Source organism: Labeo rohita, unplaced genomic scaffold (assembly GCF_022985175.1).
Source record: "Labeo rohita strain BAU-BD-2019 unplaced genomic scaffold, IGBB_LRoh.1.0 scaffold_887, whole genome shotgun sequence".
NCBI lineage: Eukaryota > Metazoa > Chordata > Actinopteri > Cypriniformes > Cyprinidae > Labeo > Labeo rohita.
In genome coordinates this window covers 1-17,854 of record NW_026129840.1, presented here as the reverse complement: position 1 = coordinate 17,854, position 17,854 = coordinate 1, and the positions used below count along the sequence as shown (strand labels likewise).

Sequence of the window (17,854 nt, the reverse complement as noted above, 5' to 3'; positions counted from 1 at the left end):
ACTGCTTGCGATTGCTGACTGGTATCTGAAGTTAATGTTTATTAATATAAAATGTATCTGATGCCAAATCCAGGAGATCGCTGAAAAAGTATAATTTAAAAAAAAAAAAAACAAAAATATAAAGTAGTGAGGGGGAGATTATTTGACACCAAAGCCATGACACTTTTTTTTAGTTATTTTATATGAACAGAAAATGTTTTTATTTGACAAAACTGCTTGCAATTGCTGACTGGTATCTGAAGTTAATGTTTATTAATATAAAATGTATCTGATGCCAAATCCAGAGATCGCTGCAAGTATATGATAACCAACAAAAATATAAATTTAACCGTATTTGACAAAATATTAACTGTTTTTTTGACACCAAATATTACAAAAAATTTTTTATTTGACAACAACTGCCTGCGATTGCTGACTGGTATCTGAAGTTAATGTTTATTAACATAAAATGTTTTTATTTGACCAAAACTGCTTGCAATTGCTGTACTGGTATCTTTTATTTGACAAAAACTGCCTGCGATTGCTGACTGGTATCTGAAGTTAATGTTTATTAATATAAAATGTATCTGATGCCAAATCCACAGGATCGCTGGAAAGTATAATTTAACCGTACAAAAATATAAAGTATAAAATTTGACACACCAAAGCCCTGACACTTTTTTTTAAGTTATTTTATATGAACAGAAAATGTTTTTATTTGACAAAAACTGCTTGCGATTGCTGACTGGTATCTGAAGTTAATGTTTATTAATATAAAATGTATCTGATGCCAAATCCAGGAGATCGCTGACAAGTATAATTTAACCGTACAAAAATATAAATATATTAATTTGACACCAAAGCCCTGACACTTTTTTTCCGTTATTTTATATGAACAGAAAATGTTTTTATTTGACAAAAACTGCTTGTGATTGCTGACTGGTATCTGAAGTTAATGTTTATTAATATAAAATGTATCTGATGCCAAATCCACGAGATCGCAGACAGTATAATTTAACCGTAAAAAATATAAAATGTATTTATTTGACACCAAAGCCCTGACACTTTTTTAAGTTATTTTATATGAACAGAAAATGTTTTTATTTGACAAAAACTGCTTGACAAAAACTAATGTTTTTAATATAAAATGTATTGATGAAATGGTATAATTTAACCGCCCAAAAATATTAAATGTATTATTTGACAGTTAATGACACTTTTTCAAGTTATTTTATATAAAAAAATGTTTTTATATCTGATTGCTGACTGGTAAAAGTCCAGTTAATAGATCTGATGCCAAAAGTGCTTTAAAAGTATAATTTAACCGACACAAAAAAATATTAAGTGTATTTATTTGACACCAAAGCCCTGACACTTTTTCAAGTTATTTTTATAAACAGAAAATGTTTTTAACAAAAAAATTTGAAATGTTGAATGAACAGACCGCCCCCTGGATGCCATTCAGTGCCTGGTATATGTATGTGTCATGAAAGTGTCTGAAGTTAATGTTTATTAATATAAAATGTATCCGATGCCAAATCCAGAGATCGCTGCATCCCAGAGAAAAGTATAATTTAACCGTAAAATTTGACACCAAAGCCCTGACACTTTTTGTTATTTTATATGAACAGAAAATGTTTTTATTTGACAAAAACTGCTTGCGATTGATGACTGGTATCTGAAGTTAATGTTTATTAATATAAAATGTATCACCAAATCCAGCTCCCCCGCTGGAGAAGTATTTTTATTAAGTTATTTTATTATTTTATATGAACAGAAAATGTTTTTATTTGACAAAAACTGCTTGCGATTGCTGACTGGTATCTGAAGTTAATGTTTATTAATATAAAATGTATCTGATGCCAAATCCACGAGATCGCAGAAAAGTATAATTTAACCGTACAAAAATATATATAGTGTAATTATTTGACACCAAAGCCCTGACACTTTTTTTCAAGTTATTTTATATGAATAGAAAATGTTTTTATTTGACAAAAACTGCTTGCCATTGCTGACTGGTATCTGAAGTTAATGTTTATTAATATAAAATGTATCTGACGCCAAATCCACGAGATCGCGGAGAAGTATAATTTATCCGCACAAAAATATTAAGTGTATTTATTTGACGCCAAAGCCATGACACTTTTTTATTTTATTTAACAGAAAATATTTTTATTTGACAAAAACTGCTTGCAATTGCTGGCTGGTATCTGAAGTTAACGTTTATTAATATAAAATGTATCTGATGCCAAATCCACGAAATCGCAGAAAAGTGTAATTTAACCGTACAAAAATATAAAGTGTACTTATTTGACACCAAAGCCCTGGCGCTTTTTTTAAGTTATTTTATATGAACAGAAAATGTTTTTATTTGACAAAAAATGCTTGCGATTGCTGCCTGGTATCTGAACTTAATGTTTATTAATATATAATGTATCCGACGCCAAATCCAGGAGATCGCAGACAAGTATAATTTAACCGTAAAAAAATATTAAGTGTATTTATGTGACACCAAAACCATGACACTTTTTTGAAGTTATTTTATATGAACAGAAAATGTTTTTATGTGACAAAAACTGCTTGCAATTGCTGACTGGCATCTGAACTTAATGTTTATTAATATAAAATGTATCTGATGCCAAATCCAGGAGATCGCGGAGAAGTATAATTTAACCGTACAAAAATATTAAGTGTATTTATTTGACACCAAAGCCATGACACTTTTTTTTAACAGAAAATGTTTTTATTTGACAAAAACTGCTTACGATTGATGACTGGTCTCTGAAGTTAATGTTTATTAATATATAATGTATCCGACGCCAAATCCACGAGATCGCAGACAGGTATGATCTAACCATACATAAATGTAAAATGTATTTACTTGACACCAAACCCCTGACACTTTTTTCAAGTTATTTTATATGAACAGAAAATGTTTTTATTTGACAAAAACTGCTTGCGATTGCTGACTGGTATCTGAAGTTAATGTTTATTAATATAAAATGTATCTGATGCCAAATCCAGAGATCGCGGAGAAGTATAATTTAACCGTACAAAAATATAAAGTGTACGTATTTGACACCAAAGCCCTGACGCTTTTTTTTAAGTTATTTTATATGAACAGAAAATGTTTTTATTTGACAAAAACTGCTTGCGATTGCTGACTGGTATCTGAAGTTAATGTTTATTAATATAAAATGTATCTGATGCCAAATCCAGGAGATCGCTGAAAAGTATAATTTAACCGTACAAAAATATAAAGTGTATTTATTTGACACCAAAGCCCTGACACTTTTTTTTAAGTTATTTTATATGAACAGAAAATGTTTTTATTTGACAAAAACTGCTTGCGATTGCTGACTGGTATCTGAAGTTAATGTTTATTAATATAAAATGTATCTGACGCCAAATCCAGGAGATCGCTGACAAGTATAATTTAACCGTACAAAAATATTAAGTGTATTTATTTGACACCAAAGCCCTGACACTTTTTTTAAGTTATTTTATATGAACAGAAAATGTTTTTATTTGACAAAAACTGCTTGCGATTGCTGACTGGTATCTGAAGTTAATGTTTATTAATATAAAATGTATCTGACGCCAAATCCAGGAAATCGCAGAAAAGTATAATTTAACCGTACATAAATATAAAGTGTACTTATTTGACACCAAAGCCCTGACACTTTTTTTTTCAAGTTATTTTATATGAACAGAAAATGTTTTTATTTGACAAAAACTGCTTGCGATTGCTGACTGGTATCTGAAGTTAATGTTTATTAATATAAAATGTATCTGACGCCAAATCCAGGAGATCGCTGACAAGTATAATTTAACCGTACAAAAATATAAAATGTATTTATTTGACACCAAAGCCCTGACACTTTTTCAAGTTATTTTATATGAACAGAAAATGTTTTTATTTGACAAAAACTGCTTGCAATTGCTGACTGGTATCTGAAGTTAATGTTTATTAATATAAAATGTATCTGATGCCAAATCCACGAGATCGCTGAGAAAGTATAATTTAACCGTAAAAAATATTAAATGTATTTATTTGACACCAAAGCCCTGACACTTTTTTTCAAGTTATTTTATATGAACAGAAAATGTTTTTATTTGACAAAAACTGCTTGCGATTGCTGACTGGTATCTGAAGTTAATGTTTATTAATATAAAATGTATCTGATGCCAAATCCACGAGATCGCTGAAAAGTATAATTTAACCGTACAAAAATATAAAGTGTATTTATTTGACACCAAAGCCCTGACACTTTTTTAAAGTTATTTTATATGAACAGAAAATGTTTTTATTTGACAAAAACTGCTTGCGATTGCTGACTGGTATCTGAAGTTAACGTTTATTAATATAAAATGTATCTGATGCCAAATCCAGGAGATCGCTGAGAAGTATAATTTAACCGTACAAAAATATATATAGTGTATTTATTTGACACCAAAGCCCTGACACTTTTTTTTTTCAAGTTATTTTATATGAACAGAAAATGTTTTTATTTGACAAAAACTGCTTGCAATTGCTGACTGGTATCTGAAGTTAATGTTTATTAATATAAAATGTATCTGACGCCAAATCCACGAGATCGCGGAGAAGTATAATTTAACCGTACAAAAATATTAAGTGTATTTATTTGACACCAAAGCCATGACACTTTTTTCAAGTTAACAGAAAATGTTTTTATTTGACAAAAGCTGCTTACGATTGCTGGCTGGTATCTGAAGTTAATGTTTATTAATATAAAATGTATCTGATGCCAAATCCAGGAAATCGCAGAAAAGTATAATTTAACCGTACAAAAATATAAAGTGTACTTATTTGACACCAAAGCCCTGACGCTTTTTTAAGTTATTTTATATGAATAGAAAATGTTTTTATTTGACAAAAACTGCTTGCGATTGCTGGCTGGTATCTGAAGTTAATGTTTATTAATATATAATGTATCCGACCCCAAATCCAGGAGATCGCAGACAAGTATAGTTTAACCGTAAAAAAAAAAATATGAAATGTATTTATGTGACAGCAAAGCCATGACACTTTCAAGTTATTTTATATGAGCAGAAAATATTTTTATTTGACAAAAACTGTTTGCAATTGCTGGCTGGTATCTGAAGTTAACGTTTATTAATATAAAATGTATCTGATGCCAAATCCACGAGATCGCGGAGAAGTATAATTTAACCGTAAAAAAATCTTAAGTGTATTTATGTGACACCAAAACCATGACACTTTCAAGTTATTTTATATGAACAGAAAATGTTTTTGACAAAAACTGCTTGCGATTGCTGACTGGTATCTGAAGTTAATGTTTATTAATATAAAATGTATCTGATGCCAAATCCACGAAATTGCAGAAAAGTATAATTTAACCGTACAAAAATATAAAGTGTACGTATTTGACACCAAAGCCCTGACGCTTTTTTTTAAAGTTATTTTATATGAACAGAAAATATTTTTATTTGACAAAAACTGCTTGCGATTGCTGGCTGGTATCTGAAGTTAACGTTTATTAATATAAATTGTATCTGATGCCAAATCCAGGAGATCGCGGAGAAGTATAATTTAACTGTACAAAAATATTAAGTGTATTTATTTGACACCAAAGCCATGACACTATTTTTTCAAGTTAATATAAAATGTTTTTATTTGACAAAAACTGCTTGCAATTGCTGACTGGTATCTGAAGTTAATGTTTATTAATATAAAATGTATCTGGCCAAATAAGATCACTAACAAGTATAATGGAACCATAAAAATATTAAAAAATTTATTTGACACCAAAGCCATGACACTTTTTTTTTTTAAGTTATTTTATATTAAATGTTTTTTATTTGACAAAAACTGCTTGCAATTGCTGACTGGTATCTGAAGGCAATGTTTATTAATATAAAATGTATCTGACGCCAAATCCACCAGATCACTAACAAGTATAATGGAACCATATAGAAATATACAAAAAAATTTAAATGTATTTTCTTAACTTTTTTTTTTAAGTTATTTTTTATTACAAAAAATGTTTTTATTTGACACAAACTGCTTGCGATTGCTGACTGGTATCTAAAGTTAATGTTTATTAATATAAAATGTATCTGACGCCAAATCTACCAGATCTAACAGGTATGATGGAACTGTACAGAAATATACGAAAATATTAATTGTATTTTCTCAACTTTTTTCAAGTTATTTCATATTATTAGAAAATGTTTTTATTTGACAAAAACTGCTTGTGATTGCTGACTGGTATCTAAAGTTAATGTTTGTTAATATAAAATGTATCTGACGCCAAATCCACCAGATCGCTAACAGGTATGATGGAACCGTACAGAAATATAGAAAAATATTAAATGTATTTATTTGACACCAAAGCCCTGACACTTTTTTCAAGTTATTTTATATGAACAGAAAATGTGTTTTTTTTTTTTTTTTTTTAGTGGACACAAACTGCCTGCGATTGCTGACTGGTATCTGATGTTAATGTTAATTAATATAAAATGTATCTGACACAAATTCCACCAGATCGCTAACAGGAGTTAGCATCTCGAAATAATGAGTTATTTTGTCGAAATAACGACTTAGTATCTTGAAAAAATTAAATAAATTTTCTTTGTTTTCTCCCCTGTCATAAGCTGTATTTTATCCACATCAAATAACGAGTTAAGAAGTCGAAATAACAACTTAATATCTCAAAAATAACGAGTTATTATGTCGAAATAACGAAATAATTTTTTTTTTTCTCTCTTCTCCACTATAGGTTTTCTTTTTTTCCCCCACCATGCGGCTCAGGGATTCCGTAACCAGTCAGCAATCTCAGGTAGTTTCTGTCAAATAAAAACAATTTCTGTTCATATAAAATTACTTGAAAAAAAGTGTCAGGGCTTTGGTGTCCAAAAATGAAATAAAATAAAATAAATAAAATAATAATAATTATAATTTTTTTTTACGGTTACATCATACTTGTCAGTGTAGCACCCTCACCACCTGATGAGGGGAGATGTAAGTAATTAAGAAAACGCAAGACACGGAGCTGCTGCTTCACCATCAGAGTATCTGTATTTTCTGCATTAACATTAAAAGCATGGCAGCACATTTTCCACATAGCCAGAACATGAGTGACATGAGAATATTATAACTGCATGAAATACACTTTTAACAGGCAACATTTGCATGGTACCTTCCCTTAAAATGTCCTTTCAAACAAATGAACTGTACAGGTGTTCCAACATTTAATGCACCTTTTAACACATTTACAATATGTTTTAGTGTTTTTAAAGATTTCAGAAAACTTATAACAATAATATTTATAACAATAAATGGACTGTTACAATCGATTTTATGTACACATTTTAGCTTATTAACTCTTCGGGATGCCAACTGCATTTTTCAAATACAGGAAGGTATATGAAGCTCTATTTAATTAACTCTTTAACTTTTAGAACACACATTTGTAACTGATATACTGTTTTTGTCACACCACAAATATATGTTATATTGGTATTTCACTCAAATGCATTAGATATGAGAACAGGTTGTCTCCATCATTAGCATGGAATGTGTGATTAGCACATGAGGTGCAGAGGCTGAACTCCATACAAACGGTTAGACATCCTAAAACAATGATATTTTCACTCTTTAAAGGAAAACATTTGCATCTGACGTAACTTTAACAGATTACGAATGCATTCTTATTACATTTACATGGATTTCATACCTGATGAGGGGAGATGTAAGTAATTTGTATGTAAGTAACGCAAGACACAGATCTGCCACTTCACCATCGGAGTCTCTGTATTTTCTAAGCAACGCGCCCTCCCCGAACAGGTGAACACCTCCCAAGGGAAGACAATCAAGCAATCAGTGTATCATTCAAGGCTGAGCAGGGAACATTAATCGTCACAGATAAGACGCTATACTATGCATTTGAAAAAAATACATTTCATTTGTTTCAAGTTCAATGTTCCTCTGATATAATTTACTGACATTTTCCCCATAATTTCCCACATTTACTTATTTATTTATGGAACCACCACATCAGCGATCTCCTGGGTTTGGCGTCAGATACATTTTATACTAATAAACATAAACATTAGCAATCGCAGGCAGTTTCTGTCAAATAAAAGCATTTTCTTTTCATATGAAATAACTTGAAAAAAGTGTCAGGGCTTTGGTGTCAAAACAAACAAACAAACAGACAAACAAATATATATATATATATATATATATATATATATATATATATATATATTCAAAAAATGTTATTTATACATTGTGGATTGGTTTTGTTGATAAGGTTTTGGTTGGATTTTTGTAACATTTTTTAAATGTTACTACTTGTTTCAAAACATTCAGAGAACACTCAAAAGTAAAGTTCCCGTAATGCTAATGCAAAATTATACAATGGAATGTTCCCTTAACATCTGTTAACATTCAAAAATAATGTTTTCTTAATGGGAACAGTAGGAAAAACATCCTTAGAAAACATCAGCTCAAAAACACAGACTCATGGGATTGTCCCACATGTCTGACCAAATCTATCAGTGAACTGTCTGTACAGACTTTGTAAAACACATTAGCAAGAATCACCTTTGAAAAGCTGCAGAGGAAACACATCAAATCGTTGTTTTGTTGTTATTCCATTAACTGGATGGGTAATACAATCACCACGGCAGTAATGGAGACCAGTGTCTCTGTCTGTCTGTCAGAGACCAGGACTGAAAATGAGACATGTCCACAATCACTTCTGTCTGTCTGAACAGTCTGTCTTTTCATAAGCACTTTTAAAGTCTCCAGAAGTGGTTTTCATAGAAGAACCATTTTGGTTCCCAAAAAGAAACATTTTTTAATGTAAATAACATTTTAAAAAATGGAAAGAACCTCATTCTACTATAAAAGAACCTTTTGTGCAATAGAAAGATTGCATGGATGTTAAAGGTTTTTCATGGAACCATCAATGCCATTGTTTTTTAGAGAGCATCCATTCATTATTCTTTGGATTAATTTATTAGTATAGAAGTGATGCCGTTTGTTTTAATCTACAGCACTGGCTCATAAACACAGTGAAAAGACATTGTAAGTGAGACACTTCAGGCCATGAAGGCTGGAAGCATTAATGTGTGTGTTAACAGTAGCGGCCCACTCGCTCATTATCCACAGAGACGGGTTAAATAACAAATGTGTGTGTGTTTCTGCCCACTCACTGAACGACCAACAGCAGCCGCCTCTCATCCGTTACACAGCAGGAATTCATATGCATCCCAGTTTAGTTACGACCTGAAAGTATGCATTCTTTTTGCAAAGAAAATTAAGATTAAGCCTACTTTTGAGTGTAGCAGAAGCCTTTTACTACTACTAAAACAGTGCTCTGGCGAATAATCAAACATCAGTCATCATATCACAGTTAACATCCTCATTTACTGATTGTTTTTAATATAAGAGTGAACGTGGCCATTTGTAGCTTCCTAACAGGGAAACATTTTCACAACTTTTACTAATATTTTTCAAAAGTTATATAAATGTTAGGACAAACATTCCTAAAGTACTTCAAATGCTAAAGAACATTCTTATAACTTTATTAGTACTTGATTATATGTGCTTATAACATTGAGAGAAATATTATAGAACATATCAATTATTATTGTACATGATTTTGATTTTATTTGCACTTGTTGATTGTTCCAAGAACATTTTTTGGTAACCTTTAAAAATTGGACATTTTAACATTTTAAAAACATTTCTTAATTAATAATGTTCCCACAACATTTTTGTAACTTAAAGGAGAAGTCCACTTCCAAAACAAAGATTCACATATAATGTACTCACCCCCTTGTCATCCAAGATGTTTATGTCTTTCTTTCTTCAGTCGTAAACAAATTATGTTTTTTGAGGAAAATATTTCTGCATGGACTGATATGGTGCCCTGATTTTGAATTTCCAAAATGTAGTTTAAATGCAGCTTCAAACGATCACAAATGTGGTTGTAAATGATCCCAGCCGAGAAAGAAGAGTCTTATCTAGTAAAACGATTGGTTATTTTCATTAAAAAAAAACAAACAAAAAAAAACATTTTAAATACTTTTTAAATCTCAAACACTTGTCTTGTCTTACTCTCGCTAAACTCTGTGTATTCTGATGTATGCTGACTAAGACAGTTATAGTATGTCAAAAAACTCCAATCGTACTTTCTCCCTCAACTTCAAAAATCATTTCAAAATCATCCTACATCACTGCAGAAGTACAGACACAGTCTTTGCAAAGTGAACATGCAAAGAAGATCAAACACCCTTAACAAAAAGGCAAAACAGTGATATAGAGCGATTTTGAAGTTGAGGGAGAACATGAGATGGGAGTTTTTCAACATACACTAACTGACATGAACCAGAACAAAAACAGTCCAGGCAGAGTAAGACAAGACGAGCGTTTGACATGAAGTATATAAAATTGTATATAAATTATACAAAAAGTATATTGAAGTATATAAATTGTATTACTTTTATTAAAATAACCAATCAATACGCTAGACAAGACTCTTCTTTACAACTGCATTTGTGATTGTTTGAAGCTGCATTTAAACTGCATTTTGGACGTTCAAAATCGGGGCACCATATCAGTCCATTATATGGAGAAAAATCCAGAATTTTTTCTTGACGACTGAAGAAAGAAAGACATGAACATCTTGGATGACAAGGGGGTGAGTACATTATATGTGAATCTTTGTTTTGGAAGTGAACTTCTCCTTTAAGTTTGTAATATTAAATATCTGCAGTTAATTACAATGTTAACTGCAGATATTTAATATTACGAGTTATACGTGCACAGTGTCACAGTGAACACAATTTGGTGACAAAATAGCCCAATGAATCTCCTTACTGGTTTGCAATGAGGATTTGTGAAAGATGAGTGGATTTTCTCTAAACTCCTTTAACCAAAACCAAAAAGAACTAAAGAAAACAAGCGATTCTCTCTGTGTCTCAGCACTTTTTTATCTCTCTTTCATCTCTTTTTAATCTCCAGGTGTTACTGTCTCACCTGTTGAGTGTGTGTGACTCACGGTTCAGAATGGCGACCAGTGGCAGAAAATAGCTACGTTTACCGTAAAATAATGAGACACAAATAGAGGTGCTCACCTGCTTAACCAGGTGACCATTAAAGACTCACAAAAACACACACACACACACAGCTGCTTTCTCATGAATTCCTTCCTCAAACATAATGCCAGCAATGATGAAATCATGGATTTGATTCATTGAGAATGCAAGGATCAGGAAATACATACCTTGAATACAATGTAAGTCGCTTAGGATGAAAGTGCAAAATGCATAAATTTAATGCAAAATGTAACAATCAGCCTCCTTTGATGAGTTACACTCACACATTCACACTGAAAAATTAAGTTATTTGTCTGCAAAGTCAGTTGCACAAATGAAAATAAAAGAATTGTTAAGGACATGAATTGAGTGAATTTTGATTTCATACCAGCTTTAATCCAGCATCCCAAAGCCTTAAACACACGTGATGAAGATGTTCATGAGCCTCATCATAAACACATTCACAGATGTTTCTGTTTAATATAAATATTTGTTCTCAGCAGCATCATATGAAAACTGTCAGCTGAAGATGCCATTAGATCACAAATACTCGTCTGAAGAGAATAAAGAAGCACAGAGAACCAGAAAGCACTATAGTTACACATGCTGTCAGGGATGATGTTTTTACACATTTTTTATTTATCAGTATCTGATGAAAGAGCATCATGGGACACACAAATCAGATCAGAACAGTTACTTTACAAAGTGTGGATAGTCAAACATTAAAATCAGATTCTGATCGGACACACAAATTCCTAATCAGATTTAGACTGAGAGTCTAAACAAGGCACTATTGCAGAGTTTTGCAGAAAACACAGAGCAGAGGTGAAATGTGTTAAAAGTTTTGAGAAATGTGTCTTTGTTTCGAGAACTGAATGAATGGTTTGGGAAATTGGTCCAAATTAATCAGTGTGTTAGCAATCATGAAAAACTGTAACATAAATTATTAACAAGCTGCACCTTACAAAAAGAATTCTGAGGATAACAGCTAAATGTATAACAATAAAAACAGCAGCTCATGATGCTGGAAGACAGAAGAACCCAAAACACTGAAAAGAGCCAGGACCTCCATAATGTAAATAAAGAAAATAATTTATTGACTGTGTGATCACTTCAATGGAAGATAATTTTGATGATAATAACAAATTGATTGTTGTGACACTATATTATAAACTACATGAAAGAAACACATGTTCACTCAGCAGGACTCACACACACACTGATCTTACTGTCTATATGAGGATTTATTACACACAATGTCATGAAGAGAAAACAAGAGACTCTATAACATCTCACTGTTACTGATTCATCATCAGCTCAAAGCATTATGGGTAGAATCTCTCATCAGTCTATTCTGATTCATCAACACAGTTTCACTGATGATCCAATACAAACAGTAAACCCAGGATAGAGCGGCTGAGTGAATGTGGTCTGGACTGTGTGGATGAGGCTCATTGTGTCAGAGACGCTGTAGAAGGACAGAGTTCCTGCACTGTGATCCACAAACACTCCTATTCTACTGCTGATGGACTTTACAGGGAGATCAGTCTCTATATTATTGTGTCTGAATGAGTAACTGGAGGGACGGCAGTACAAACTCCAGGACTGATCATTATATCCAAACCCACACTCATTACCACCTCCCTTCCTGCTGATGCTCTTATATGACACTGATATAAACACATCTCTGCTCCACTCAATCTCCCAGTAACAGCGTCCACACACACTCTCTCTACACAACACCTGCCAATAATGATCAAATCTGTCTGGATGATCAGGATATGACTGATCTGTGTCAGTGTATGTAATCACTCTGTTGTTTTCAGACAGACGGAGGTGTTTATTCACTGTGTTCAGATCCAGAGTGAGCTGATGGGAATCTGATGGAGATAAAACACATCAGAATCAGGAATTATGAATCTGTTTGATGTTTTCATGTAGCTGAACTCTCATCTAACAGCTCAAACACATCAATGGAGTCTCATTGTAGGGTTGAATAGATTTGCTCAGGAAAAGCAGCTCAAAGGCTATGATTAGACTGAACATTATTTATAACTTTAGAGTGTACAGAGACACTGTGATTCTCATGATCCTGGACCCATTCCTACACGCTCATGTTTGGTTTGGTTTCAATACACTGAAGCATTGTTAATTTACAGCCTGACTGATATTTGGGGTCATTGTCAAATTCATCAATGTGTTACAGACAATTAAAAATCAATTTTATCAGGTTTGAGGATCACTGGATCCAATTTTAATGAACATTACTCAGAATCAATACTATCAAATTCACTGATTTCACCATGATGTAAGAAATTAGAAGGAAAATGAAGTAAAATTTCAAATGTTAGTAAAGTTTGTGGAGTTTAATGGTGTTTGACAGCTAAATATATCTTCCAGGAGAAAAAGCTCAGAGAAATGATTCCTAAGAGATTTCCAGAGCTGAAAGCCATTTATAAGTGGCATCTCTTTCAGAAGAAGATGATCAGATGAGAGTCTGACTGATGATTATATAATAAGACACTGATGAAATGTTTTGGTTTGGTTTCTCTGTGAGTCTCCTGTCACAGCAGGATGTGTCTCAAGTCCACTATGATGGTGTTCTTCTAGATCTCTGTTACCTGCAGGAACTGGATGTGATCCTGTGTGTGTGAAAGCTGCTCCAGCTCAGCGTCTCTCCTCCTCAGATCATTGATCTCCTGCTCCAGTCGCTCCAGTCGTCCTTCAGCTCGACTCACCGCTCGCTTTTCCTGATCTCTGATCAGCCGTATCAGCTCAGAGCGGCTTCTCTCAATGGAGCGGATGAGCTCAGTAAAGATCCTCTCACTGTCCTCCACTGCTGTCTGTGCAGAGCGCTGTTAGGACACACAGTGATTCAGGCTTCAGTGGGACTGAAAGAGACAAGAGAGTCTGAACTGAGACTGAGACAAACTTCTCTTCTTCTCCAGACTCACCTTATGAGACTCCACAGCCTCTCTCACCTGCTGAAGATCTTTCTCTCTCTGCTGGATTCTCTGCTGGAACGTCTTCTGCGTCTCCTTCAGCTGCTTCTGCAGGACAAACAGATGATAGTGAATGTCACAGAAAACTACTGGCACTAAATCTTCATGTGAACAGATGAATCCAGTAAAAGTGGAGCTAATAAAAATCCAAGATGGCTGCCGGGTGCAGGGGTGGTTTGTTAGCCTCCACATTTGCCCCTTTGTTTAACTTTTTTTTTTGCAGTCATTTTTTTATTTTATTTGGTATTTTTATACAATTATACATCAAAACCAAAGAAATCTTCAATCAAAGATGGACATTCAATGTTATAGAAAGGGATAAAGAGCTTTATTGCACATGGCTGCTTTGTTTGTGGTTTCTGGTGAGACCATGTGGATTTGCTACTAGAAACGACACACAAAACATAGCTGCTGAACTCATACCCATGGTTGTTAGACCAAAACTAAACTTTTTCAGCCATGCATACCTTACTATTTTTTCCATTTGCTGGCAAAACAACCACCATCAAGGGACATTAACTGCCAAGAAATGTAAATGGTATGGCCTAAATCTTCTGATTCTTCTCCTACTAAGTGGTGACATACAGATGAATCCAGGACCATCAACAAGTCCTCCTATAAGTGGACTCGCTAGTGGATCGATGGAGTGTAATCCAGGCTGGAGTTTAAACTGTGGTGCAGAGATCAGTGGGCTAGCAGGGTGCAACCTAGGAGCTGCTGGGTGTTTAGCCAAACTCCCTTTGGATATCTTACAGGATGCACCTGTGCTTGAAACATCAAAGATTTGTGATAGTCCTGCTCTGCAATCTGAGAATTTTGGTGAGTCTAAACCATCTCTTATTGATGAACAACATAATGTGCTGTCTGGAGTAAAGCAAACAAATAAGCAACACGTACTGTATGAAAATCACAAGATAAAAGGAGCCATCAACCATGTGGCACAGAAACAAAAACAGTTTTAATTATTTCAGGCTGTAAACCATGCCAGAGTGATTTGGGATCCAAAACGCAAACCAAAAGGTATTTTAGGGGGCCATCTTAATATCTGAAGCATTATCTCAAAGACGGATCAAATTCATCATTTGCTTATGAACTCAAACCTGGATTTTTTAGCACTGAGTGAAACTTGGTTGTCTGTCAATACACCAACATGCATGCTTGATGTCCCTGGTTATACATGCTATAGAAGGGACAGACCATTGTGAAGAGAAGGGGGACTTATGATTTATATTAAGGACATGTTTAAATGCATTGAAGTGAAAGTAGATATTGTTTGGTGTTAAATATTGTAATGTCTCCAAAAATTAATTTTAATGTTGTGATACAACAACTGTAAAATCCACCTTCACATGATTCCTCATTTTATTTTAACTTAGGAGAATTGTTTAAATCTTTGAATTATCACACTGAAACAATCATAAGGGGTAAGGACATATATGGAATGGATACCACATTTATAAAAAAAAAAATATATAGTGCTGAATTTTTGAAACCATTGATTAATTTGATAAATCTGTCTATTAGAGAGAGTAAATTCCCATCAAATTGGAAAACCTTCTGTAATGCCACGCCAGCAGAGGGAGCCCTCACCCCAGTACTGCCTGCATGCTCCCTCTGCTGCTTCTACTGTCACTTCCTGTTTGGCAGTATATAAGGAGTCACCATGTGCTTGCACCTCGTGAAGTATTGCCAGTTTAACCTGCCTTACCGAGCGTTTATATTTACTCTGTTGGATTACCTGTTGCTGTTTTGCTTTGTTTATGGATTTCTGAGTTTACGGATCACCCCTGTTTGGATTGTTTGCCTGTGTGGACTGCTTTCAAGGTTTGACCTATTTCTGCCTCTGACTATCGCTCTCTGGACTACCCCTGCTGCTACGTTTGTTTTATTGGACTGATTCCCCGGTAACTGACCTACTGCCTCGATTAACCTCTCTGCTGCTCGGATTACGTTTGTGTTGTGTTGCCTATTGGACTGCCTTTCCAGTTTACTGACCCTCTGCCTGTTTCATTGTATTCGGCTGCTGTTAATAAACTTCCGCAAATAGTTTCAACTTCCGCCTCAGCGTCCTCGTTACACCTCTATTATAGATCCAATCTTTAAGGCAGGATCAGCCACTGAGGTTCAGAACTATAGACCAATTGCTATACTCCCTGTAATATCAAAAATTCTAGAATAACTGGTAGCAGAGCAACTTATCTAGAGAAAAATTATTTACTTCATTCTAATCAGTTTGGTTTTAGACCTAAGTATTCAACAGAAATGGCAAATTGTTATTTCACAGAATTTATTAAGGGAGCTTTGGATAGTGGTAATGTGGTAGGTGCAGTATTTTTGGACCCTAAAAAGGCATTTGAGACTGTAAATTATAAAATACTTGTACATAAAATGAATATGTTCAACTTCTCCCATCAGGCAATTAACTGGTTCAGATCATATTTGGAAGCCCGAGATCAGTGTGTTAATATAAATAACGTAAGATCTTCTTTACAAAATATTGAGATAGGTCTTCCTCAAGGATCAGTTATAGGTCCTCTGTTGTTCTCCTTATACATTAATGACTTACCAAATTGTAAGGAAACTAAATGTCAGTTATATGCAGATGACACAGTTATTTATGTATCAGCACAGTCTCCACACTTAGCAGCAGATATATTAACAAATGAAATGACTTGTGTTTCACAGTGGTTGCAAAAGAATTGTTTGACTTTGAATTCTTCAAAAACTGATGCAATGTGTTTCTCAGTCAGAAGAAAAGAAATGAGTGGTTTTACAATTAGGATCGACCGAAAGGTAATAAACAGTAAGTGATTTTAAATTTTTAGGTATTATTGTAGATTCTCAATTAAAATTTGATGTGCATGTAAAGAGGCTTTGTAAAACCAACAGAACAAACCTGAATTGTTTTTTTTTTTTTTTTTTTTTTTTATGATTAGACCATATTTATCACTTAAAGCAGCTAAGTTATATATGCACGCAATGGTCTTCTCACATATGTTTTATTGCGTGACTGTCTGGAGTCAGGTCTCTTATCTGACTATCAAATCTGTTAGATCCCTATATAAACAAACCTTAAAAATTTTAAGATAAGAAATCAATCAGATGGCATCATTGTAACATTTAACAAAAATACAGTTTGCTTAGTTTTGACAATTTTATGAATCTGTCTCTTATTAAACTGTTTTTTAAATTAGTCAATAAGCTTGCTCCAGATGTTACATGCCAATTAATATTAAAACAGAGTAGTAGAGGAATCTCTACAAGAGATGCAACTACACAGAACTGTATAGTGCCTAAAAGAAAAACTAAATTTGCTCAATCCATGTTTTCAGTTAAAGGGACACTGCTCTGGAACAGTTTGCCACTTGAACTGAAAATGCAAACAGAGTGTGTTATTTGTATTTTAAAAGCCTAACCAGGGACTGGGGCTGCAAATTAGCCACTGGCTAGAAGCCTGTATGTAGAGCATCTGTAATGTTATTCTGCATTGTCCCTGTTAAATAAACAACTAAATAAATAAATAACTAATGGCTGTAGGTTTAAACTCCAGAAGTGATGATCAATCACGGCTTAGTATTAAGTATTATAAAAGTGAAACTTACGCAGACTTCGAGCTTCACACTGACAGTGTTTCTGTTTTTGTGTAATCAAGCTGCAGCTCTACACAGAAAATAAACTATTGGATCACTGCACTATTAACTTGATCACTATAAATACCTGTTTCTCTGTCCTCTGTGCTGCAGCTGATACAGTGTCGTGGTTTTTATGTTCATCCATAC

The 17,854-nt window shown here is 33.5% G+C and overlaps 1 long non-coding RNA gene across 1 annotated transcript; it reads right to left on the bottom strand.

Annotated features, from left to right (window-relative positions):
- Positions 1-13,631: 13,631 nt before the first annotated feature.
- LOC127162317 (uncharacterized) lies at positions 13,632-17,854 on the bottom strand. Its single transcript, XR_007827301.1, has 3 exons — positions 17,793-17,854; positions 14,028-14,123; positions 13,632-13,928 (listed from the first exon to the last, which is right to left on the bottom strand). It is a non-coding gene; the product is annotated as an uncharacterized LOC127162317 (long non-coding RNA).